Raw genomic sequence first — 24226 nt, 5'->3', positions numbered from 1 at the left:
CTCCCCGGCAGGAGTGAACCACCTCCCCAAGTCCCTCAAAATAACCTCCCTCTCCCAGGAACCTGAAACCAAAGAAGCCATCACCACAGAAGGCCCACCCTGCTGTAGGCCAGAGAGGCCCACACCAGGGGCTCCCCTCCCCAGTGTCCTTATAGACACATCGGGGCACAGATTCAATGACCCAGAACCCTGGACACAGTCTTGCCAGCAAGTAGGGGGCTAAGGAGTACACTCAGACACTTGGCTCAAAGAATTGAAGTGCCTGGAAACCCTTAATAACAGGTGGTGAATTTCACCCCACCCCACCTCATCACTGTGCAGCTCTAGTCAAAGTCTGCTCATAGGGTGGCAAGAGCTCCTCCCCCTTGACTCCCTTCGAGGCTACTGTAGGATCCCTGGCTTCCAGGGCCTGTGCTACTTGGGCTGAAAGCACAACTTGTGTGAGAGCACATGGCCCCTGGGTGTTGTGTGCAAGTGTGTGTGTGTGCCACCGGAGGGAGCAAGCAAGCCAGGGAGCCTACATGCCCCCGCCTGCAAACGCACAGCTCCGGCTCTCTGTGGTTCTGACTTCATTTCAACACAAAACTAGCAAAACACAAGTGGTTTGGGCTGCTCCTGTGTCACCACAGCTGGGCCCCCTTCTGACGTAAAGACCCTTTCTGGGGTTGTCACTGGAACACGTCGAGCAGTGTCCAGCGCCCACCTACCTGAGCCTCCTCCGTAGGAAGCATGTCCTCTATGAAAGCCACGTCCACAATCTCCGAGAGTGAGTTGAAATCTACACCAGTTCAGTTGAGCCAATGGCTCTCACTGCAATGGTAGTAACACCCATGGCATTTTCACACATGCCAGGAAACATGGGGGCCAGGTGGTCAGCTGGGCTACAAAGCTGAGTTCTCCTCCTCCAGTTCTTTGTCCCCTCTGAGCCAGCTCACTCCTAAAATACCCAGTCCCCCATGAAACCTTTCTGGAATTCTCTGGAAAGGAAGTGACAATTTCCTTCATGCCATTTCCCACTCCCTCAACACTCCTCCCCCACAACCACAAACAAAATGGAAACTACCCCAGGAATAGCTATACCCTCCACTGAAAAACAGCCCCTCCTCAAGCTAATAGTCATCCAGCAGCACATTTGCATGCTGTACCAAGTGACCAGTGGCATGTATTTTTAAGAGACAGAGGGCCAGAGTCAGGGATCCAATCTCTAGCCATGGACGGAGCAGAGCTAACCCATCCGTGGGTTGCCCACACAACCTTGATTCACATCACGAGCTGAGCTCTCCTCCTTGAGCAAATGCCCAGCGAAGGGGCCTCAGCCACAGCTATTTCGTCTCCTCTATTCCTTTCTTTCCACCACCTCCTCCATTTGACATGAAATCAGGAAGAGGGTGGGGGAAAATAAAGATTTTGCAAGCTGTGTTGTTTGGCGTTTCTCTGTACTTATTTACAAGAAACCCAGTTTCCCTCAGTCATTGCCTGATTCCTGCATAGGGCTTGTCACATCTCTGGTGGTGAGGTGGGCCCAGAGCTCTTCTCCAGCTGCCCCTGCCCTTTCTCAGCTCCAGTCTTGTCCCTACATTCCCAGGCCCTGAAGGGTCCCAGTGGAAGAGCAATTAGGGCTGCAGAAGATAGCAGACCACAAGTAGAGAGATGTCCCCTCCTCTTTCTCCAGGAGAACCAGCAGCCCACCCACGGTGTGTGGTATACCCTGTCCAGTTTGGGGGAAGAGGAGGTAAGTCCTCTCCTGGCTGAATCCCAAGAAGATGTGTGACCCTGGAAAAGCCAGCCATCTTTCTGGTCTGTGGTTTCTGTCATTCTTAAAGCCGGTGAGGGCTGAGGGTAATCTAGGCTTAGCAGATGCTCATCAGGAAGTCTTTGAAAATTAAAAAGCACTCATCCAAGTGGTGGGTTTCAGGTGACCTCCCAGAGAGCAAGGGAGGCTGGAGACCCCATGAAGCCCCCCCTGAAGCACCCCCCATTGGCTCCAGAATATAGGATGGGGCTGGAGGCTTCCAGTTGTTGGCTTGGAAGGGGCTGGCTCCTTGCCTAGGTTGGGGGCCCCCGCAGGGAGGGGCAGGCTGCTGTGGTTGGAGGAGTGCTCCTAGTCCTCTGTCCTCACCACCTTCACCCCGCCCTAGCCCTTTAGGTTGTGGTTATGTGTCAAGAAGAGCACTACAGAAGCCCAATCGGGGAGGAGGGGTGGAGGAAGGTGACCGAAAAAGGGAATCTATTTCCCCAGCTTCCCTGACTCCCAGGGGCCTTGCCTGAAAAAGCCAAAAGAACATTCCCTGGAGGTGCCTATGGCCACCACGTCCTTGTCTCTATTGTTCCAGGAACAGGAAGGAGGCAGAGGTGCACTGAGTAAGATCTTCTGGAAAGTGAAGGACAAGCTAATGAGTGGGAGAACACACTGTAGGGAAGGGGGGCAAAAACAAATATGGGGCAGCTACTGAACTCCAGTATGGTGGGCTGCCAGCTAGATCCTAGGGGGGACCCCAGAAGTCCCAGCAGACCATCAGGGCATAGGCCTTCCAACCCTAAGATCCAGCTTTGCCTTATGGTTCAGGACAGTCCCCTTCCTCCTCTGTGAAATGGGGATACCCACCCTTGCTCAAAGAGTGGTTGTGACAGGCCAGTGAGTTAATGTAGGTGAGAACTGTCTGTTAGGTCCCAAACATGTTTTTCCATTTCCCGGTCTGATTTGTGTCTTTTGGGCCATGATCACTCATTAAGCAGTCAGCATCTCTTTACCTGGATGGACAGGAAGAAAGGGAAATGAAGACGGTGCAATGAAATGAAAAACGGAGGGGGGACATAACCAACAGCCATAAAACTTACGGCAGAGAGAAGAAACCAGCTTGACTGTGGGGAGAGGGGACTAGCTGGGGAGTCAGGGAGATCAGCTGGAAAAGTGCATGTGCCTGACATATACCAGGCAGCGGAATGTGAAGATATGGAAAGCAACTGGGAGTTATTGCGGATTCCCGATTGAGAGAGGGGCACAAAGCAAGCAGTTATTTAGGAAGATTGGTTTAGTCTGATGTATGTGTGGAAGAGATGAAAGGAGACCAGGTGGGGCAGCTGGAGCCCAGGAAGTGAATTGAATCCCAGAGCCACCCCGAAGGAGACAAATGACAGAGTATGGAGTAATACAGTTGTTGTAGCAACCCCAAGGTATATAGCCTGCTCTGGCTGTTAAGAATGTTAAGAGATATGAAGTGATTAGGGCAGGTAATATGGCAAGAAGATGAGTTCAGCTTGGGCATTTTGAAGGTAGGATTATCTCAAAAAACCCCAGGATTAATGGAGGAAAAAAAAAGAGGACCCAAGGAATAATTTTCTAAACACAAACACACACAGATACCTTGACAGGCTTTCAGTGGCCAAAGGACCAGGCCTGGCCTGGTGAGGCTGGCAATCTGGACAAATACTGTGGCAGACATTCGCATGTGCTGAATGAAAAGTGGCTTCAAATGGCACACACCCCACCCCACCACGCCCCCAGGAAGGATTGCTTGCTTCCATGGGAGTGTGGGGAGTTGAAAGAGGGAGGGAACAAAAACACTGACCAAGTGGATGGGTGGCTCAGTTGGTTAAAGCATGAGCTCTGAGCAACAGGGTTGCCGGTTCGATTCCCACATGGGCCAGTGAGCTACGCCCTCCGCAACTAGAATGAAGACAACGAGCTGCCACTGAGCTCCTGGGCGCCGGATGGCTCAGTTGGTTGGAGCGTGCGCTCTCAACCACATGGTTGCGGGTTCGACTCCCGCAAGGGATGATGGGCTGCGCCTCTTGCAACCAAGATTGAACAACGGCAACTGGACTTGGAGCTGAGCTGCGCCCTCCACAACTAAGACTGAAAGGACAACAACTTGACTTGGAGCTGATGGGTCCTGGGAAAGACACATTGTTCCCCAATAAAGTCCTGGAAATACACACTGTTCCCCAATAAAGTCCTGTTCCCCTTCCCCAATAAAATCTTTAAAAAAACAAAAACAAACACTGACCAGAGACTGATTAAATCCATTAGTGGGTTTTTTTAGAAGCTGGGGTAATCTGTGACTCGGCACTGACAGTATATTAAGTCAGATAATTTTTACTGAAGGGACAATGTTTTTTGTCAAAGCCCCTGCCAGCACGTGTCCTAGAAACTAAGGCAAAAAAAAAAAAAAAAGGAACTAAGGCAAAGCCTTCTTGCTCAGATCTAGGACACCCCAGGTGGGGGGGGGCACACGGTTGGCTGTTTGCTTGCTTCTGGGTGACCTTCCAAATGCACCCTCTCCCCTGGCCACTTCCCAGGTCAGCAAAAGCAAAGGGAAATCCAGTGTTCCCTGCGTGGAGGGGAAGGCGCAAGGAAAGATGAGGTGGAAAGACGGCCTGTTGTGGGGTGTAGGGGGGATGTGGACTCACAGGGCGGGCAGCCAAAGCTCTGATGTCACCATGAGCTCCCAGGGGTCTCCTTTCCTCTCACCCACACTGCTGAAAGCCTCTCCTTGATTCAGTCCCAGAATAGCAAAGTTAGAAGGGACCTGAAAGACCATCACATCCATCCCTCTTATCATCCAGCGGCAGTCACTGACTTCCCGAGGGAGAAGTGACTGGCTCGAGGTCACACAGCTAGTTGCTATGACTCCCAGGGGATCTTTCTTCCTCCTCTCTTCATTGTCTCTCAGCATCGTCAACAAAGCCAACCCTTTTCCTCTGGTGAGCATCAACAGCAGCCAAAGACCCAGGGCTGGCAAATAACAATGAGGCCACGCATGTGCAGAACACACTGAACTTTTGCAGCAACTTCCCCACCCCAATTTCTGCAACTCCAGTTCCCACACAGCATCAAGATCTGAAGCAAATGCCTTACCTGCTTTCCCCGCACCTGGTATATTCTCTCCTCCTCCTCCTCCTAACACTTTAGCTTGACTTCTTAGACTAAAGCAGGGATCATAAACTATGACCCAGAAGTCAAATCCAGCCTGCCATCTGTTTTTGTATGGCCTATGAGCTAGTAATAGTTTTTACATTGTTAAAGATTGGGGGACAAAATCAAAAGAAGAATGTTTGTTCCACATGAGAACTATACAAAGTTCAAATTTCAGTGGCCACAAAGTTTTATTGGAACACAGCTACTCTCATTTATTTACGTACTGCCTGTGGCTGCTTTTGTATTATGTTAGGTTGTTGTGACAGAGTTCGTATGGGCCACAAAGCCTAAAATATTTACTATCTGGTCCTTTGCATGAAAAGTTTACTGACTCCTGGACTAAAGGTTTTACTCCCCTTCAGTGTGAATACATTCATCAAGTTCATTTCTGAGAAGAATATCACAGAGACTCAAAGGTGTCTGGAGGGAGGTGTGGAACACCAAATACAAACTTGGCAGCTTTTCATCACAAAGAAAGTCCTGGCCCTGTCTTTGCCCATGGTATGACCTTGAGCAAGTCACTTCTGTTTTGTGAGCCTCAGTTTCCTCAGCTGCACAAGGAGGAGGTTGGGCTGGATGGTCTAAGGTCCTTTCTAGCCCTATGATTGAGAAAGTCAGCAATCTGTTGCATCTCCAACTCACACTGTTTTGAGCAGGCACAATCCTGATGATTTTCTCTCAGAACACGAGCTTACAGAAGATTCTCCTGCCCCGCTGTGGTTTTCCGCTGCCAGTGTGGGCCTCCCTGACTCCATACTCACCCGGCCCACCCCACCCTTCCCTTCTGCTGACCTGTCTGCCCTTCTTTCAGAATTTTTCTCCCTGCAAAATGAAGACGGCCTTTTCCGAGAGAGCTTCCCATCTGATCTGGTGGGCCAGAAGCCTCCATTTTCTGTATGGGGGTGGAGGCAGGGAAAGAAGTGCTCTCAGCTCTCACCAGCCTCCCGGGGCCCACAGCCAAAAGGCAGGAGGTAGGGCCAGCTTTCACCGCACCCCTACTCTGCCAGAGGAAACAGCCCCTCTCTGCCACTTCCTGTCCCAGGGGTTTCAGCAGTTTCCCCTTCAGGGCCTGCTGGCCCTCCCCGCCCCGCCCCCGCCTCACACAGGTCAGAGAGTACAGAGAAGGGAGGGGCCCTTTGGGTGAGTGGGGAGGATCCCTCACAGGAAGGCTGAGGAAATAGCTGTCTATACAAGGGACACCCCAGCAGCTCCTCTGCCACCTTGCTTGGGCTGGTGGAGCAGGGACCTGGGAGGGAGTGGGGGCTGTCTCCACAAACCCTCTCCTGTTAGCAGACGAGAAGAGGTCAGTTCATCACCTTATCTAGCACTTTACCTTGGGGACAGAGTGAGCCTGGCCTTAGAGAATTGGCTAAGAGACTGAACTATAAATACTGAGGTCAATGTCCACCTGGGCTGAGGACCAGCCCTGGTGGCTTCAGATGGAGCGGTGGGTTGAAGCAAGAGCCTGGGAAAAGCGGCCAGTAATGGGGGTTAATTTGAAGGGGCAGGTGACACTAAAATCAATGTTACTTCACAATTTTCAATGATATTGTCCGTAGCACCAATGGACTGAGGCAACAATGGAGAGCAAAGAATCATATGTGGGTCAAGGGTACTGGTATTTTTCTGGGTGATAGAATAGGAAGCTATCACATTCCATAGCCAAGGCTGATTTGGTGTGGTGACTTCCACTTGTAAATGCCTCCCAGATGCCCTTGCAAGGTGGGGCTCCTAGCAGTGGGGCTCTGTGCCCGTGAGGAATCCTGTGGGCAGGTGACCAGCTCTGCCAAGCCTTCCCAAGGCTATGGGTCAGAGGAGCAGTAGCAGCTTAAGGCCCTGGACCTCTGCCCAGTTGCCAGTACTCTTGAAGGCAAAAGTCCATGATGATGGTTCTAGAAGCATTGATGCCTGGGATAGGGACCTAGTAGTGGATAGACACGATCAGCTTGGTCTGCCTGAGGTAATATTTTTCCACGAGGTTCAAGTAGTAGTGAGAGAAGAAATTATGGTTCTGGGCATGTCAACAAAAAATGGATGGGAAGATGATCTTCAGACCTCTCTTGGCTCTGAGAGATCATCCATCCTTTTGTGCCTTTGGCCAAGAGCCCTGCCCAGCCAGGCCTCTTGTCAAAAGAGCAGAATCTCGCTGTCCCTCTTCCCACTCCCTCCACAGCCCCCCGGGGCAAATAGGACCCAGCGACCCAGTAATAGCGCCTTATGGCCTGGGAGTGCATGCTCCACACAAACCTGTTTCTTTACCCCTGCAACTTGTAGTAAATATTGCTTCACAGCTGGTATACAGGATGCCAAGGAAGCCTCAGAGACAACATCTGGATGTGCACCTGGGTTCCTGCCAGCCCCTCCCAACATCTGCAGTGCAAACCCAGGGCCAAGGTTTGGTTACAAGCCCAACTCAAAGCTGGTGGCACGTGTTTGGAAAGCACATCTAGACTGGGCGGAGGGGGTGGAAGCACTTGAGATCAGTGCCAGCTCAGGGCAAGTGCTTGTGGTGTTGGCACTGATCTGAGCTAGTGCTGGACCCAGGATGGCGGGTGTGGCCACTGTGACCTCGGCCATGGGCCTGTTGGGGGAGGGACAGAGGGGAGTGGTTACTTGTTTAAATGTAGGCAAGATTTTCTTTTGCATCCTCTGATAGCATTTCAAGTTGTTCCCTCTGCTTTTGGAGAAGGGGGCCAAACAGTAAAAGCTACAGGGTAACAAGGTGGAGCACAGGGAAGGAAGCAGGGAGCTACATTTACTGCGTACAAGCTGTGGGGCTGGTTTTGTGCCAGGCTGTTTACTACGTGGGCTCTGTCCTTTACTTCTTACAACAGCCCTACAAAGTAGCTAGTCAGCTGGGGTTTGAGCTCAGGTTCACTTCCAACTATTTTGCTTTGAACTTTGTTTCCAGTGAAATTTCTTTCGGTAATAATCCTCCTGTGTTAATAGTTCCATTTAAAAAACAGCAGAAGTAGAACAAACCATCAACAAAACAAAGAGGCAACCAACAGAATGGGAGAAGATATTTGCAAACAACACCTCCAATAAGGGGCTGATATCCAAAATATATAAAGAACTACAACTCAACAAAAAAAAAAAAAACAAACAATCCAATTAAAAAGTGAGCAGAGGACATGAACAGACACTTCTCCCAAGAAGACATACAAACGGCCAACAGATACATGAAAAGATGCTCAACTTCACTAGCTATTAGGGAAATGCAAATGAAAACCACAATGAGATATCCCGTCACCCCAGTCAGAATGGCTTTCATCAACAAGACAAATGTAACAAGTGTTGGAGAGGCTGTGGAGAAAAAGGAAACCTCATACACTGTTGGTCAGAATATAAATTGGTGCAGCCACTATGGAAAACAGTACGGAGCTTCCTCAAAAAATTAGGAATAGAAATACCGTATGACCCAGGAATTCCTCCTCTGGGTACCTACTTGAAACATGTGAAAACATTTACCCATAAAGATACATGTACTCCTATATTCATTGCAACATTATTCATGTTGGCCAAGACATGGAAACAACTGCAGTGTTTTTCTATAGGTGATTGGATAAAGAAGGTGTGGTACATATACACAGTGGAATACTACTCAGCCGTAAGAAAACATGAAATTCTGGCATTTGTGACAACATGGATGGATCTTGAGAATATCATACTAAGTGAAATAAGTCAGACCGAGAAAGTCAAAAACCATATGATTTCACTCATATGTGAGATATAAAACTGAAAGCAACGTTGAAACAAGACAAACAAATGAGAAACAAAATCTCATAGACACAGACAACAGTTAAGTGGTTACCAGAGGGTAAGGGGATGGAGGGGATGGTAGAAAAGGGTGAATGTGGTCAAATATATGATGATGGAAGGAGATTTGACTTTGGGTGGTGACTTGAAACCTGTATAATTTTATTAAACAATGTCACCCTAATAAATGTAATAAAAAATAAAAAACCATATTTCCCATAAGTATATATCCATACACAAAACGTAACAATTTCTAAGGAGAAAAAATAAAAATAAATAAAAATTAAAAATGGCAGAAGTGAGGCTCAGAAAAGATTACGTAACATGACCAAGGTACCACTGCCTGTCAAGGTTGGAGGCAGAACTCAAACCCAAGACTGTGTAACCTTGGTCCTGCCAAGTCCGTGCTTTCCCCCCCGTGCTGGTCAGCATGCGCTCAGATCCCTAGCTCAGGCCTTGCTCACCCAACTTTGAAAGTTCAGAGCCTCTATGATGCCCTTTCAACAAAAGCTTCCCAAGCCTGTGTCCCATCCCCCTTGAGGCCTCAATGTCAACTAAAGCTACATGTGATTTGTGAATCCTCATTTCCTGGGCCAAGTCTGTACCAAAATGGTGACAAATTGATCCCCTGTCGCCAGCTGTGGAGAAAGGGTATTGTGGAGCAGGAGGCTTCCAGCTCTGTTATGAAGGAGGCTGATGCTATTCCTGTACCTCAGCGGCCTACAGTTTCCAGAGAGTTCCTGGCTCCAAATCTGAGGTGGCCACGGCACGGTCCCTGCCCCAAAAATATACACTGGCTCTTGGCTTACACGTAATGTAAATGTGAGTTCTTATCTTGGGGTGTTGGTTCACATGTTTATTCAAATATTTATGGAAAGTCAGCCCTGAGCACCTCACAGGTGTCAGGCCCATGGCCAGGGGTTTACCACTGGGCCCACCCTACTCTTCTCTGTAGTAGAACTTCGTATCTAAGTTCTCGGTAAACTGGGTTAGCCAATCTGCCTGAACAACATTGCTGGATTCCCCACCCCCCCCTCCCCCCGCCCGAAACAATATTGTAACAAATCTCTCTTCAAAACTGAGCTCCAGAGGTTGGGGGGAAATTGGGAGTGACTGTTAATGGGTATAGTTTCTATATAGGGTGATGAAAATATTCTAAGATGGATAACAGTGATGGATGTACAACTCCCAGCATACTAAAAGCCAGTGACTCATACACTTTAATTGGGTGAATTATATGGTATTGAACTATATCTAATAAAGCTATTACTTTAAAAAACAAACAAACAAAAATGAGGCCCAGAGAGGGGTAGCAGCTTACCAAAGGCTACACACAAGTTGATGGAACAGCTCAGGCCAGACTCCAGGTTTTCTGATATATGACTCTGGGGCTCTTTCTCTCTATCAGCCTCCCCATAACCCTCAGCAAGGATTTAACTGCCAAGGTTCAGTGAGTGAGCAAGGCAGGGCCAGTCCTATGTGTGAGGGCTGGCAGCTGGACCTAAAGCAACAGGATAGGCAATGGAAAATGCTTTAGAACAGGGGCTTTAATTTAGTTCTGCCATGAGTGTGGCCATGTCCCTATCTGAATGCCAACGTCCCCATTTGTAAAGTGAAGCAGATGAGTTTGGTTACCCCTTGCAAAGGTTCCGCCAGCTCCGAGGTTCTAATTATAAAGCACTGCAAGATGGAATAGAATGGCCTGTCAGCTATATGGTTCTTCTCGGAGTGCTGCAAGAGGCCTTGGACACAATTAGATGTTCCAATCAATGCTCCTCACTGCTAGTGATGACCAGGACTTTGCCATGAGAGATAAATTCTCTCATACAATTCTACTGGGCCTTTCTCCATGGTGAGGGGAGAGGGTAGCTTGGTCCTGGTTTCCTTGCCAGCAGTGCTAGGTGGGAGAATAACCTATAGTAGAAACCAATTGATCATGCCCTTTGCAAACGGCAGGAATCAGGTTCTTGGCCTAGCAGGCAGCCCCACCTTGTGCTGAGCTTGCCTCCACGGTGAAGGGAGTGATCACTGATAGACGCTGGTCTAACTCCTGCTGGACAGGATGTTTCCACATCAAGTCCCACTTCCTGCAGCTAGGCCTGGCCTCCGGTTCGCCCCTTCTCCTGCCATCTGGTCGCCTGCCCTCTGCCCCCTCCCCTTGCTGGGTGTTTACAGGCTGCCCTATCAGCCTGGGGAATCTGGGCCTCACCCAGCTGGCTGCCCCGCCCCACCAGCCTGCCCAGGGCCCTACCTGCTGTGGTTTCGTCACTACAGGCAGTCCGGAGAACCCCCACTCCCCACCCCCACAGGAAGGGGGTGTGGATGAAGGCTCTACTGAAACCTGAATATTCATAGTGCTTTATCCACCTTGCCTAAGCTGGGGGAGAGCATGCTTTGTTTCTTCTATACTGTCATGTCTGTCTTTAGGCTGCAGGGGCAAGAATGAGGTACTTGGGCTGCTGAGGGGACAATTTGGCTTAGAGTGCCCCTCAGCAATTTTGTTCTCAGCCACTAAGAGATGAGTGGGGACAACACTGAAAAGGCTCTGAGAGGACAGGCAGAGTTTTGTGTGTGTTTTTGGTTTTTGGTTTTTTTTTTTTTTTTTTAACAGCAGAGTACCGTAACGACTCCAAGCTAAAGGTGGGGAGGAATGAGGAGCTGCAGGCTGAGCGTGGTGGAGGAGGAAAGGCCAGAGAATCCATGGGCATGGCCTCAAGCAATCCATGCCCAAACTTCAGAACCTCATGGGTCCCACGCTGTCTCCATCCCACCCTGGGATCTGCTCACCCACCCAAATTCCAACAACTTTCCCCCAGAACATAGGGTTTAGATTTAAACCAAGGAAGGGGACAGGATGGGGACAGTAAGCAAATGAACATGTTGCAGGCAATATATTTCCCTTCCAGCATTTGGAGTAAGATGCTGAAAGTCCAACTTCTGATCAGTTGGTGGGCAGGTCCCACAGGGACAGGGCCTGCTTGCCAAAGCTGACCAAGCTCCACAGCAGGAATCAAAGCCACAATCCAACCTTGCTCATCTTCCAGGGATTTCCATTTCATTCACTGATAAATCAATTAAATATATTTAGACAGTAGATTGCAACATTCACACTTAAGATAAAATGCCATACTTCAAAGAAATTTTTATGAGACTGTGTACTTGTAGGTGTATAGCAAACAATTCAATAATTTGGGGCACTTGAGTGGGAAAGTTTGGGAAACCTCTGCTCAGGCAATTTTGCCATTAATGGGCTATGTAACAGGCATGCCATGTCACGTGGCTCTTGCAGCCTAGGGCCTCCCTCCCCCCTCTCATGCTACCCAGAGCTTCTCTCAAGCTTATTGACCTTAGTAGCAGCCAGGGCTACACAGGCCGCCATCCCATCTCCCCAGGAATGATTTTCCCACCATTCAGACATATAAGCCATTTAATGTTCATGTGTTAATGAGTTAATATGTCACCTCTCTCTTGAACACATTTTCACTTTAAAGCACCATCTGGAGCTACCTTGCTTTAACCTAAGGAGTGGCTCCAGAGCAATAGGGTAGGTGAGCCAGGGGTGTTTCTTGGTGGCTCTGCCTCCCATCATACCATTAGCCACGGAGAGACAAGGCCTTCACCATCTATTCCCAAAGCCTGTGGTCTCTGTTAAGAAGTTATACAGAGTAGATGTGAAAGCCTTTGAAAAAGCCAACTACTAGGCATGGTGCAGCAGAAAGCCCACTTGACTGGGTGGAGATTAAGTTCCAGTCGTGGCCCTGCCTCTGCCTCCCTCCTCCCTCAGCCTTTGAGCTGGTACCAACAACTCCTACTCCAGGGCACACGTTTAGATCTATGGCTATGGCCACACCAGCCATACTCGGCAGAGCTCTACAGTCCAAACTCCTCTGCTTGGTTTCCAAAGGTCCTTTACAGTCTGACCCCACCCTACCTACTCAGCCTTGTTTCCCATGATTTCCCAACTCAAGCCTGGGCTTCAAGCCCAGTGGTCTCCTCATAGTCCCCTGAGGAAACATTCCAGGCTCATTGACAGAGTTTCTCAGGCTTACCATGCCCTTGCTGCTCTGTTTTGGTTTATCAAATAGTACCCATCCAGCAATGTCCCAACCAAGTTCCCCAAACCCATGGAGCGAGCTAGTTATACCCTGATAACTAGAGTTCACATCCATGGAGCCCCCTTCTCTAAACTCCCATAGCCCTTAATTTCCACAAGATCTCTTAATCCCACAAGTCTTGAATTGCTCTTTAATTATTTCATGTGTATGTGTTTCCTCAACAAGCAGTAAAATCCATGGGATTAAGGCCTATCTCATCTTCTCCCGACTCTAATGCAGACATGGGCATTCATGAATTAAGTCCATGTAAATTCTCAGCCTGAGTAAGATCTCTAGAAAAGAGACCCCAGGTCCTGATAGGTACAGTCTAGGGGTGGGGTTAAGAATAGTTAGAGGGCACATCAGAGAAATGCAAATAAAAACCACAATGAGATACCACCTCACTCCAGTCAAAATGGCTATTATCAATAAATCAACAAACAACAAATGCTGGCGCGGATGTGGAGAAAAGGGAACGCTAGTGCACTGTTGGTGGGACTGCAGATTAGTGCAGCCACTATGGAAAACAGTATGGAGGTATCTCAGGAATCTGAAAATGGAACTACCCTATGATCCAGTAATTCCACTCCTAGGCATCTACCCGGAGAAATCCAAAACTCCAATTCAAAAATCTGTATGCACTCCTATGTTTATTGCAGCACTTTACACAATAGCCAAGATATGGAAACAACCGAAATGCCCATCGGTAGATGACTGGATTAAGAAGCTGTGGTACATTTATACAATGGAGTATTACGCAGCCGTAAAGAAGAAAGAAATCTTATCATTTGCAGCAACATGGATGGATCTAGAGAACATTATGTTAAGTGAAATAAGTCAGAAAGAGAAAGACAAGTACCATATGATCTCACTTATATATGGAATCTAAAAAAAAGACTATGTGAATGAACTAATCAGAGACAGTTTTGGGGACGCAGAGAAAAAACCGAGAGTGGTTAGATGGGTGTGTGGGAGGGGGTTGGGGATAAGGGGAAAGGTGAAGGGATTTGGAAGCAGCTGGTAACCACAAGATGGCCTCAGGGTTTTTTTTTTGAAAATTAATTTGGGGAAGGTATTCTATAATGTTGTAAAGATTTTGTTGGGTATCCGATGGACATGCGTCCTATTTGGGAGACCACCTCAGGGATACTGTGGATACCTGATCATGGCATTGTACACCAGAAGCTAAACATTAATGAATGCCAACTATAATTTTATATATATAATGTGATGGTTCAGTGTGAGGTCGGAGGGATAGTGGATGGGGGGAGGGGGGTTCACAGTATGAGGGATATAAATGATGAACGTCTAAGTATTACCTTGTTTTGTACACCTGAAACTAATAAATAAATTAATTAAAAAAAAAAAAGAATAGTTAGAGGGCAAAGGTCTCCAGGTTCAAACAGTACTTGTCCACTTTTGCTGCAAGCCTCTGTTAGGGGAAACACATAACAGCTAGAGCCATTTATTCCAAGCAGCATCTAGAAGGCAGCTGATGATCAATCAGGTCATCATCAAAGCACCGTCTCTTTGTACAAAATCAGTGCTTCTACCCCAGGGATACTGAGTACTGATTTTGTTACTGGACCCTTGGAAAAGATTTCATGATGCTGGATTAGTTCTAAAAGCTAAAATGATTCAAAAGAATGGGATGGATGGACAACTATATGAGAACAAGCTTTTTTTTTAATTTTTTTTTAAAGAGGCCTTTTGTTGTCTAGACAGACAAGACTGAAAAAGGATATGATTGACATCTGTAAAATGATGTATGGAGCAGATAATCATGGACCCATTCACCAAAAATGGATTATTCTCATACACTGTTGGTGGGATTGTAAATTGGTACAGCCACTATGGAAAACAGTATGGAGATTTCTCGAAAAACTAAACAGAGCTGCCATATAATCCAGCAATTCCACTTCTGGGTATTTAACTGAAGAAAACAAAAACACGCATTCAAAAAGATATATGCCCCCCTATGTTCATGGCAGCATGACTAGTAATAGCCAAGACATGTAAGCAACCTAGATATCCATCAGTAGATGAATGGATAAAGAAAATGTATTACACACACACAAACACACACACACACGCACAAATATTCAGCAATAAAAAAGAATGAAATCTTGCCATTTGTGACAACATGGATGGACCTAGAAGGTGTTACACAAAGTGAAATAAGTCAGAGAAAGACAAATACCATATGATATCACTTACATATGGAATCTAAAGAAAAACAAAAGAAGTGAATAAACAAAAAACAGAAACAGACCCATCGATATAGCGAACAAGCTGATGGTTACCAAAAGGAGTGGGGGGATGGGAATAAAACATAAAAGATTAAAAAAATAATAAAAAACAATAAAAAAATAAAAGAATGTTAGGAGCAACATATATAATTATAATTTAGAACAGACCCAATCAGTTCTTTACAGATATAATACTCAGATATTTACAAAAGGCCATCAATATTAGTTTGGTGCATTACAAAAAACGGGTTATAAATGCAAAGCAAATAAGTAGTCCTATTTTGCAAATCCATAGTAAAGTTAAGGAATTTTTTAGACTACCAATGAGAAGATTAAGCATCTTCTAAAATGACAGTAACATCAGTGTCATCCATGGTTATAAAATAAGACCACAAAAACACAGCCAAGCATATCTGTTAAAGCAATTAATAAATTCAGATGTAAAAAGATGACATCAACAATCTGATTCTAAAATTCATATGGATTTGCAAATGACCTAGAATGGGGTAAAAAGAAAACAACTTTGAAAACGAACAAAGTTGGAGAGCTACCACTACCTGATTTCAAGAATGATTCTGAAGCTACAGTAATCAAAACAATTGGCAATGGTATAAAGATAAACAAATAGTTCAATCAATGAAACAGAATATATAGAGGTCAGAAATAAGCCCACATATATAAGGACAATTGCAGTAGACTAATGATAGCTTTTTCAATAAATGGGAATGGAATAATTAGATATTCATATGTAAAAAGAAAAAAAATGAATTTGGATCCATACTTTTCACCATACAGGAAAATTAACTTGAAATGGATCATAGACCAAAATGTAAAGCATAAAACTCTAAAACTTCTCAAAGCAAACAGTAGACAAAATATTCTTGACTACGTGAAGAGTTCTTAGATACATCCATAAAAATAAAAATTGGTTAGTTGGACATTATCGAAATTAAAAACTTCTGCTCTTCAAAAACACTGTGAAGAGACTGAAAAGCCAGCCACAGGCTTGGAGAAAATCTTTGCAAAGCATGTCTCTGATAAAGATCTTGTATCCAGAACATATAAAGAACTCTCAAAACTCAACTACAAGAAAAAGAAAATACAAAACAATTTCAAAATGGGCAAAAGATTTGAACAGACATCTCACTAAAGAAGATATATGGGTGACAAATAAGTACATGAAAAGATGTTGAACATCATCATTCTTTAGGGAAATACAAATTAAAACCACAATGAGTTACCACCACACACCTGTTAGAATGGCTAAAATTAAAAAGACTGCCCACACCAAGTTTTGGCAAGGATGTGGAGCAACCGGAACTCTCATATACTGTTGGTAGGAATGTAAAATGGTGCAGCCACTTTGTAAAACGGCTTGACAGTTTTTTCAAAAGTTGAACCTACAATTTCTGTATGATTCAGCCAATGCATCCCTACGTATGGAACCAAGAGAAAAAGACATATATAGCCATAGAAAGATCTGTACAAAAATGTGTATAGGTAGCAGCTTTGTTTGTAATAGTCAAAAACTGGGAGGGGAACCCACCAAATGTCCATCAACTGATAAATAAATAAATGATGTATGGTATATCTGTCCAATAAAATGGAATGAAATACTGATGTATATAAAATGGATGGATCTTAAAATAAATATGTATGCTGAATGAAAGAAGCCATACAGAAAGAATACATGCTATAATGATTCCATTTTATATAAAACTCTAGACAATGTAAACTATTACAATGAGTAGTAAATAAGCTGTAGAGCTCTGCTGCACAGTATAGCGTATATAGGAAAATATTGTATTACATTAATTAAACTTGCTAAGACACTAGATCATTATCACCACTAAAAACAGATAATTGTGTAAAGTAATAGGAAGGTTAATTATCACAATGGCAGTCATATTCCAATATATTAATGCATCAAATTAACATGTTGCACACCTTAAATTTACAGTTATATATCAAATATATTTATAATTAAAAAAAGAAAATGCATACTAATCAATAGTGACAGAAAGCGGATAAACCGTTGCTCATGATGAGCATGAGGGACTGCAAAGGTGTACAAGGAAACTTTCAGGGTGATGGTTTCACAAGTATATACATATGTCAAATATTATCAAATTGCACCTTTTAAATATGTGCAGTTTCTTGTATGTCAATATTACCTCAATAAAGCTCTTAAATAAAGAGAAAGTAAAAGGTCCCCATCCTGGATAAAATAACAGCAGCAAACACTTACTGTGTAATTTTACTAAGTCACATTACAATATAATTCAACTATGGAGAATTTTATTTTGTAACAGCAGTAAAGACAAAAGAAGCAAACACCATGTTCTCCTAGAAAACACATTCGTTGGTGCCACCAGTGGAGACAAATTCTGAACCTTGGGACTTACTGAGTGTGCTGATTATGTTGTGTTATCTTTTGCTCACTCATGCCAATGTTATTGTCCACATTGCTTGGAATGCCCCTATAGCACAGCCCATGCTTTCTCTTTCCTCTTTTGAAAAGCCATCTGCCCTCTCACTTCCAAGAAGCCTTCCCCAGTGAAGCTGAGAAAAATGATCTTCCTCTAAATAAGCCATAGGCCCCATCATCACCCAATCTATAAACCTGAAGTGCCATAGGCTGGTTGGCACTTCAGCTCTGCCTGCTGTGGGGCTAAGTGCATATGTATTACTACAGCCCTAGAATTGGGTTTAAATCCTTCACAGCAGAGGGCTGGGCAGTTCTGTGTGTGCGCGTGTGTCTGCACGTGTGTGTGTCTGCGTGTGTTTAAGATTAGCGTGGAGCCAAAAGTGGTCACCTAATGAGACAGGTGTTTTCTGTGCATGGATTCTCAGAGAATCAGCAGAGCTGAACTAGTCTCTTATCCTCTGAGGGCATTATGGGAAAAAAGATATTATCTCTTAAATGTATGTCTAAGTACCTCCTTGTTATCAGGTCATCAGGAATTTGGGGAGGTTAAGACTAATTGCCCACTCTCCCATCCCCTGAGGCCTAGCAGCTCTATCCTGAGGGATGGGAACCAAGGGACTAAGTGAAGTAGCTCAGGGGTGGTCCAAGGGTGATCCAGTTTATCCTGGGCCTCCTGGCCCTGCGGGTGGCCACAGGCTCTTCAAGTGAACAGTGCATTTGATAGCAGATGGAACCTCTAAGTTCCTTTCTGGGAGGCCTTTGGAATAGGAATGTCTAGGAACTCTTCTGGTCAAAGGCAGTACCCCAACCACAACCCCAGGGCTCTGGGCATTGGGCCAGACTGGAGCCATTATCTATTCTTGCAAGAGGAGGGAGAAAGTGAGCAGCATCGGCCAGTTGGCTCCCAGAGGTTGACATTCAGTAGTGTAAGAACAACAAACTGATGATTGCTAAATATTCGCCAGGGGTGGAATGTGAGTCCTGCCCTCAGAGGAACTAATTTACTCTGATTCCTGGACCAAATGATACTCAAGATGAAAGTGGTGAAGAGATAAAGATGGTAATGTTAATAAAAATATTAAAGACTTGACTTTCACTCTTCACCACAGCACTGCCTGCCACTAGGAAAGACTATATCACACACACACACCTTCTTCCACATCCCCTCCTTATCCTGTGTGATGGGAGCATTAGCAGAAAGTTAGCAGAAAGATCTGGAAAATCTCCTTTTTGGTTTCAGAAATGGGTACGGCATGCCCTCCAGCCCTGCCAAAGAAGCAATTGATCCCTGGAGCCTGACGAAGTCAAGGATGTATGGAGGGAAAATGATAACAGCAACAATAATAATAACCACAAGAATAATAACAGTTAGCATTTATTGAGTGGTTACTCTGTGCCAGGCACCATGCTGAGAGCTTTACATGCATGTTTCCCTTTAATCCTCACTCCAACCCTATGAGGTAAGCACTGAGACCCAGAGAGGTTAAGTGATGAGCCCACAGTCACACAGGCAGTGAGTGGTAGGTCTGGGATATGAAAGCAGAGAGCCTGTGCTATTCCCCTCCTCTGGAAAATATGCTTCTCATATTGGGTTAGACTAGAAGAGGAAAGGAAGCTTCAGGAAGGGAAGGTGGACTGAAAAGCAGCAAGTGCCAGAACCGGAACAAGAAAACGATCCATCGAGAAAGTGGGAGCCTAAGACAAAGCTTACTCAACCAGAGCAAGGTTGCTTCTTGCTGGTCTGTCTGAGAAATGTTCTGGCACTTTCTCTTGCAGACCCTCCTGCATGAAACACCCTTCCTTGCTGCGCAATCCTCCTTCTTACCCTGGAAGCAGGCTGGGGTCTCTTTGCAAAGAAACTCACTTTAGGACACAATTTCCCAGCCAAGAAGTCAGGGCACTCTGGTGTGTTCCTGCGTTGTTGCAGTGTCCTAGGGAGGGGGCAGGACAAAGGGGGCAGTGAGAGATGAAAAGTGATGTGTGGAGGCTGTATGTGTATGTAGGTGTTTATATCCAATTAAACCCAACAAGGGCTAAGTCCTCCGTCTCCACCCAGCCACGGGAGACACAAAAGCAGCAGAACAAATATATGGCTAGTTTTTGCCCTTGCCAGGTGGTCTGGGTAGCAACACGCAGGACTCTCTAGACCCTTTGGTTCCCAGATGGATGAGAAAATACAAATCGCTGTCCTCCACCCGAACCTCTGGACTTCCAGAGAACTCCCAGAAGCCTGGGGAAGTTGGGACCCAACCAGCCTGTGCCTGCCATGAAAACCAGTAGCATGTCAGTTTTCCTGTCCCTTTGGTGCCCCCTATCTTTCTTTTCTCTCTCTTCTCACCAGGGCCTGTGTGTGTGTGTGTGTGTGTGTGTGTGTGTGTGTGTTGGGGGGGTTCAAAATGAAATCCCCTCAGCTTGGGTGGCAGGGAAAACCTGGCCGTCCTTTGTGTCTTATCAATACAGGCGGGTCTCTAGTCTGGGTCAGCTACTTTATATCTCCTGGAATAGAGCTTGGGGTCTGCACCCACTAGCTGACCTGGTCTTTTATGTGACATGCATTTGCCAAACCAATTATCCAGGCTTCCAAGGTCAGTCTATGGCCAGGGAAGGGAGAGAAAGGTGTGTCTTCTCCCCTTTCTACCTACCCAAATCTCCCCCATGTTGCCCCACCCCACTTCAAGGTCTAGCTTGAAGTGCAGCTCTCACAAAGCCTTCCCTCCCTCCTCTAGCTGCTGCTGACCTCAGAGCCCTGGCTGCCTCTGGCCCCTGCTCCAAGGAGCACAATTAGCACCTGACCAACCATTGGCCTAGCTGCTTCTCTGGCCTCTGATTGTTTCGCTGTCTTTGTCATCTCCCTCCACCTCCTTCGCACCTCCCACATAGCACCTAGCACAGGTTGGACACACAGTAGGTGTTAATAAATGTCTGTTGAATCGAAACTCAGCAACCCTTATGAGGTCAGAACTCTCATATGCTCCTCAACCAGCAGTTCCTTGGCAATCAGTGCTGGGGCCCAGGCTACAGGACATTAGTGGCAGGGCCACGATTACAGGCCACACAAGGCTCCGCAGCCGAGATTTGCAGGCAGGTTGGTGTTGATGAGAAAAGCCCCTGACCCCTAGGAAAGCGCCCATGGGATTCTGGGTACCTTGTGTGAGTTTCTTTTCTCCCCTACAGAACTAGTTTTCAGTCTGCAAACCACAAAGAAAATAAATTGGCAGAGAAGCCAGAAACCTCTTTATAGTTTAGAAATCCCAGAGAGATGCCCAAGCCCATGCTGGGGTCAGACCCAAGACTGAGGAGAGGAGGCTGCCCGAAGCCCTTCCCAGCTCAGCAGGGACCATCGGGAGATGCAGGGGACATGACAGGCATGGGTCCTGCCACTCCTGGGACTAGACGGGTGTTTGGGGTTCACCCTAAATAATGCCAGCCTGCCCTGGAACCCAACAAATGATGTTACTGAATGCTCGTCACCTGCAACCCATGCAGGAACCAGGTCTCCCAAACCCAAGGACAGGTCTCCGTCCAGGGGAGCATCCAGACCAGAACCCAGCCAAGGGTCCCCAGGCCAGGAGAGGCCTCCAAGTCTGGGGTACCTAGCTCCCCACACTGGCTCAAGGATTCCAGCCTGGCTTTGACTTATGGTTGTTTACATAGATGACCTAGCCACTCTCCCCGGCCCCTCTCACATCTCCCACCCCAACTGTAGCCCACACCAACCATATATACAATCTGAGAATGTGGGCAGTGTCCTCTTCACTGACATATTTTTCTCACTGCCACTGGTGCCTGGTCCTGGAACTAGCTCTTAGTAAATGCTGGCTGAGTTGAATCTGAGCGTTAGGCACTGCATTAGGCAATATCACCACGCTAGTCCACACTTACTGTGTGTCATACGTTTCTGATAAGCAACTTATGTGTATTGATGTATTCAACCTTCAACTCAACCTTATGAAGTAGGTCCCATTAGACAGATGAGGAAACTGAGGCGTGCAGTTGACTGGGATCACAAGGCTAGTAAATAAGGAAGCTGGATTTAGATGCAGACAGTCTGGCTCTAGGGATTGGAGGGAAAAATGAGAAAGTTGGGGGCGGGTGGTGAGGACCAAGGCCAAGCTTAGGAGCAGGGATTTCTCTGGGAAAGCCCTCTGCTCAGCCTTTGTCTGGCAGGGCCTCTTGGGGACAAAAGCCCTGATTTTTGCAGGCTAGGGGCATTTTTGCACATCCTACCAATCAGGTCCATGAAAGACAGACCACAGCACCCTTATTTTTAACTCCCAATATAGGATAGAGGCGACAGAAGCCACTGTGCTACCACTTAGCCCTAAGTAGGGGGAGGGTGGGTTACAGGCCCCCAGCTTGTCCAGGGGTGGGCGCCAGTTCCTGAGCAACGAGGGAGCAAACAGTGCAGCAGTGGGAGGAATGCCAGACATAGTTGCAAACAAGCCACTCCTTCGGCTCACAGTGGAGGCTGGGTGAGGGTGGCAACGTGGAGCCTACTCAATGCCCCCCTCCCCCCACAAGACATCCCAGCCTTTGAACCCAGGCTAGTGACAACCATATGCAAGGAAGCCTCTTCCCTACACCAGCCGGCATAGGAAGTCATCCAGGATAGCTCAGTCCTTCACTTAACTCAAGATAACTCCCTGGTAGGCTGTTTCTGCTCTGGGTCCACTGATTTAATGTGAGAAAGCGCCTTACAAGTGGTTAAACTCTGTGTAACTAACTGCAGGGCATTCTTGCCAGGCATATGTGTTCCCTGGGCATTTTCAATGTCAAAGGGGAGAACTAGATCTGGTCCCTTCACCCCCCTCTCACCTGGCACTCGGGCCAGGGGTCATCTCACAGGGTGAATCCCCGATGGGCGTGCCCACCAGCTGTTCAGGGCCCAGCAGTGGCGACTCAGGCCCTGGGGTGGTGACCTCACTTCCGCTCCTACCTCCCCACCTCCCCAGCACTCCTCCCATTTGAGGCCCCACCAGGCAAAAATCGAGAAGTCCAAGGTTAACTGTTCCTCCCCACTTTAAGAGCTAATTAAAATGATTAGCCACAATGAACTGTCAAACATTAACCAGAAGAAGCTGCAGGACCAGACAGGCCTTAATCTCCGTCCGAGGGATGAGGGGCAGGAATCAAATGGCTATCAAATCCCCTGGCTGGGGTGTGGTGGTGGGCGCAGCCAGGGAGAACCTGGCTGAGCCAGGTGCCAAGGGGTCAGGAGGTGACTCTGGTCGGAAAGGCCATGGCCCCGCACACAGTAGTGAGGAAAGGGCGGCAGAGTTGGGTGCGGTGGAGGGACCAGGAATTCATAAGGGCACTACCGCCTCAGCACTCTCCAAAAGCACGGCGCTGTTGGCAGGGGGTCCCGCGCTGGGTGGATGCGGACTTCCCTAGGCGGCCGCTGAAGAGGGAACAGAGGGGCGGGAGAACTCGGGAGAGCAGCGGGAACGCGCGGGAGCGGGAAGGCCGGCGGCTGGCTCACACGCGAACTCCAGTCCCCGCCAAGAGGTCTCTATTTTGGCGATTCAATTATTCGTGTGTGTGTGTGTGTGTGTCTTTTACCCTAAGACGCCTGGCCCCAGAAACCCTATGGGCCACCGGACAAATCTTAACAGCCCCGCTACAGTCGCGTCCGACCTCCTGCCCTCGAGCACCCAGCTTCTGGGGGCCTGCTGTCACCACCGCACCCGTCAAGGAACCCGGGCCGCCCAGGGCACGGGAAAACTAGCCCCCCCCCACCCCGCCTCTGAAAGTTGATTCTGCTTCTAACCCGGGATCAGGAGCCCACGTTCCCGAACACACACACGGTGGGGCGAGGCAAGGGCGGGACTCAACACGCCGCGCTCTCCCCGCCTTCCCTGGGCCCCTCAACCCCTTCACTCTGGGGCCCCGGCGCCCCGGATCCCGCCTTCAGGCAAACTTTTCGAGGTCCCCGAAGGCTCGAAGAACCCGCGCCATCGACGTACCTGAGGCGGAGTGGGCTCGGTCGCCCGGCCAGGTCGGTCGCCGTGCTCCCCTCCCCGCTCCGGGGGCCGAGACACGGGTCCCCAGCCCCGCCAGCCCGCCTTCTCCCCTCGGAAGCCTGGCCGGGTAAGTGGCGCCGGGACTTCGGCGCCGGCGAAAGGAGAAGTGGAAGTTGAGCGCGGCGCCGCGTCGGTCCCCGCGGCCGCCCCCTCCCTTCTTCCCTCCCTTCTCTCCTCCCTGCCCGCCTGCCCCCGCGTCCCCGCGCCCGTGACTCACCTCAGCGCGGGGGCAGGCCGGTCGGGGCGGGCGAGGCGCAAGGGCTCTCCCACACGTCGCGCCGCCAAAGGCAAGTTGGAGGGCGAGATGCAAATACCAGGTGAATCGGTGGCGCCCCGGAGAAAACGACTCCGGGGGGCGGGGTGGACTCGGGCGGGGGGGCCAGGCCGGCGGCAGGGGCGGCGGGGGCTCCCGGGGAGGGGGCACAAGCCAGCGGAGACCTGCGCTGAGACAACCGAGCGAAAGGGGAAATTGCACCAGAGCCACACACGTCCCCGCAGGCGGCTGCTGGGGCGGGCGCGAAGGAGGCTGGGCGGGAGGGAGGGAAGAGCAGGAGGGAGGGACCGACGGGAGGGACCGCGGGCTAGCGGGGTGGGGGAGGGCGCGAGGGAGGGAGGAGGCGTCTTGGTGGAAGCAGCGTCCCTCCATCCGTGGCCCGCTGCAGGCGACAGTAAAGCAGGGAGAGCAGTGCCAGGGAGGGTCCCTCGGCCTGTCCTTCCCCTTTAGGCTCTCTCGTCCCCAGGGGACGGCGAGGGCAGGG

General features: G+C 48.2%; 1 protein-coding gene across 1 annotated transcript in view; it reads right to left on the bottom strand.

Moving 5' to 3' along the window:
* Window positions 1-23952, bottom strand: part of ELF4 (E74 like ETS transcription factor 4) — a 41514-nt gene extending 17562 nt beyond the window's left edge. The window contains exon 1 of the mRNA XM_081043414.1: window positions 23686-23952. The gene's annotated coding sequence lies outside the window, so the exon portion shown is untranslated. The remainder of the gene's footprint in view (window positions 1-23685) is intronic.
* Window positions 23953-24226: the final 274 nt, after the last annotated feature.

Source organism: Rhinolophus hipposideros (genome assembly GCF_964194185.1).
Source record: "Rhinolophus hipposideros genome assembly, chromosome: X".
NCBI lineage: Eukaryota > Metazoa > Chordata > Mammalia > Chiroptera > Rhinolophidae > Rhinolophus > Rhinolophus hipposideros.
This window is presented reverse-complemented; position numbering and strand designations above follow the sequence as displayed.